Source organism: Momordica charantia, assembly GCF_013281855.1.
Source record: "Momordica charantia cultivar OHB3-1 chromosome 6 unlocalized genomic scaffold, Mcharantia_2.0 BLBB01000006.1, whole genome shotgun sequence".
NCBI classification, from domain to species: Eukaryota; Viridiplantae; Streptophyta; class Magnoliopsida; order Cucurbitales; family Cucurbitaceae; genus Momordica; species Momordica charantia.
Window position 1 is genome coordinate 19651548 of NW_028275164.1, and position 2644 is coordinate 19654191.

Here is a 2644-nt window from a genome sequence, read left to right on the forward strand (position 1 = left end):
TACGAATTTATATTATTGGTTTGTTTTAACAAGGAGGGTTGGGTAAGTGGGCCTTAAACAAAAGGAAAAGAACCCAAGCCCAAGGGAGTTAAAGTTTTAAAACAAAGAAAAACCCTAGCCCTTATTCTTTTCTCTTCTTCTTCCTCCCTTTCCCTCTCTTGTTGGAGCCGCCGGCCACCCCCCACTCAGGTTCTTCTTCTCCGGCGAGAAACTCCGTTCAGGCGACGCAACGATCAGCGGCGACATCGGAGCAGCAGGTGCAGCGTCGGGCTCGGGCAGCAGCAGGCGGCGTCGGGCAGTGCAGCAGCAGCGTCGGGCAGCGCAGCAGCAGCGTCGGGCGTCGGGCAGCAGCAGGCGGCGGCGCGTGGTCTCGGGCAGCAGCAGGTGCGGCGGGGCTGCGCGTGGTGGCTGTTCACGGTGTTTTCTCTCGATCCGACAACCTCCAACGACTCGAATAGCTTAGATCCGGGAAGCTCGGTAATTTTCTTTGACCCACCCTTGTTCGAAGTTAGATTTGGATTGCCCACACCTAAACGAAATCGATTTGGAATACCCACACCTAAGCGAAGTTGTTTTTTAGTAACAGACATCAAATCGAAGCCGTTGGAGGTCATTTTGGGCGTTTCTCGCTGCTGTAAAAACGTGGACAGCAGTGTTTTGGGTGGTATCCGGTGATTAGCTTCATTCGTTCGAAGCCCGATTTACGCTACCCACCCCTTTGCAAGCTAGATCTAATTTACCCACACCTACACGAAGTCGTTTTGCGGTAATGAGACCCGTTGAACCCTCTTAGAGTTGTTTTCGAAGGCTGAACAGTATATTTATGTTGCTGTTTTTTTTCTGTTTTTGTGCGTAGGTGTGAGTTCGACGCAAACTTAAGGACGTGGTTGTGTAAGTAGCACCAAGGGGCGAGTGCGTGCGTTATTTAGCGTTAACGGAATGGTTTTGATGCTGTTTTTCTTGCTAAAATAATTTAATTGAGCATGTAGGGATTGTTAGTTTTGATTTGTGAACTTCTAGTGATCTTGTTGTCGTCTTTCTATTATTGAACACTTTTGAGGAAACATGCTTCCTGTTCTTATTGTTGTAGGTGACTAGTAGGTTCTGAATTGTTGTAGTTAGAAGTAACTGGCTCATGACGTTTCGCAAATATGATGTAAATGAAATGCTCGCATTGTTAAACTGATAATTTAGTTTATATTGTTTTAGTTGTGAGCTGTTGGGTGTATTTTTTTATTACGAGGAAAAACATGCTTGTAAACTGTGCAGTGAATTAGAATGTGGGAAATTTACCTGTAGGTGGTCATGGGAGAGTTAGTGAAGTGGTGAAGGGTGAAGGGTGAAGGGACGGGTTGGTAGTCCGTTAACTATGGGTGTTCTGACCTGAAAATGCATATAAATCGCTTGGAGGTTCAAAGCCTTGAGTAGTGGCCTTGGGAATAAATGACAAGGCCGAACGTCAAATTTCTGTAAATGAGTATTGGGGTCTTGGGGATAAATGTCAAGGACCAATACGCTGGAAAGTCATCGGTACCTTGGGGATAAACGGCAAGGACCGGTGCACAGTTCAGGCCTTGGGAATAAATGGCAAGGCCGAACATCAAGTTTCTGTAGAGGAGTATTGAGGCCTTGGGGATAAATGTCAAGGGTTAATGCGACTCAAGGAGTTAGGCTTGAGGGATTAAAGTAGAGTGGTGCTTGCGAAGTAGTGGTGCTAGGCCTTGGGAATAAATGGCAAGGTCGAACATCAAGTACTGTAAGAGGAGGGGGTGCGGTATCTTGGGAATAAATGTCAAGAGCCGTCATGCCTCGAGAAGTTAAGCGGGGAGTGTCACAAGGGGGTGTAGAGGGAGGTTTAGTACTGTGGGACAAGGGCTAGTGAATCATATGGTTGTAGTCTCGGTAGTTCCGACGCATGGTTGTTGTATGTAAATGTCAAGTTATTGTTTGCTATCTCTCGCTGTCTATTTAATTGCCTTGCTATCGTTTTATTCTATATGTCGTGACTGTGAGCATGATTTTTGTGCTAGTTAGGAAGTGCTACTTACGGAGTACCTTACGTACTCACCCCCCTTTTTACCCTTATATGTTTTCAGGTGTGAACAGGGTCGACCGCGGTGATGACGTGGAGAGGGCTTGACCGAGGAGGGATCACTAGTCGAGTTAGTGAGGATAGAGGGAAGGGTCGTTTGGTACGAGTAGCGTTGAGATTTATGTTATTGCTAGGTGTGGACCGAGGAGAAATTTTGTATTCTTTAGAACTACTTTATTTGTTATGGATGTTGCTGGTAAACGCGTCACTGTTGTCGTTGGAGTTTAGGTGTACGGTTGTTTTATTTATTTAAGAATTTTAGCCACTGAGGCAGATATGAGATGTTTTTGTTTTTAAATTGCCCACGGAGGGCGAAGTTTTGACAGTTTATAACATTTTTATTTCTGGTAGAACGTATGGGAGTCGAAGCTTTATTTCATTTAATTTTTTTCCCAGGGAGTTGCTTATCGCGTGTTTAGAGTTAAGGCTAGCCAGGTGAATTATTTAGCGTTGCCTAGGATAATATATAACATCCTGGGGCGTTACAATCATGCAACTCATTCTCAATCTTGAGTGAGTTATGGACTCTTGCCCATGAGGGCTCGTTCTTTG

The 2644-nt window shown here is 45.3% G+C and overlaps 1 long non-coding RNA gene across 1 annotated transcript; it reads left to right on the forward strand.

The window, feature by feature from the left end:
- The first annotated feature begins 596 nt into the window (after window positions 1–596).
- Window positions 597–2367, forward strand: LOC148210878 (uncharacterized). The gene is made up of 3 exons (XR_015791981.1): window positions 597–766; window positions 857–891; window positions 2097–2367. It is a non-coding gene; the product is annotated as an uncharacterized LOC148210878 (long non-coding RNA).
- Window positions 2368–2644: the final 277 nt, after the last annotated feature.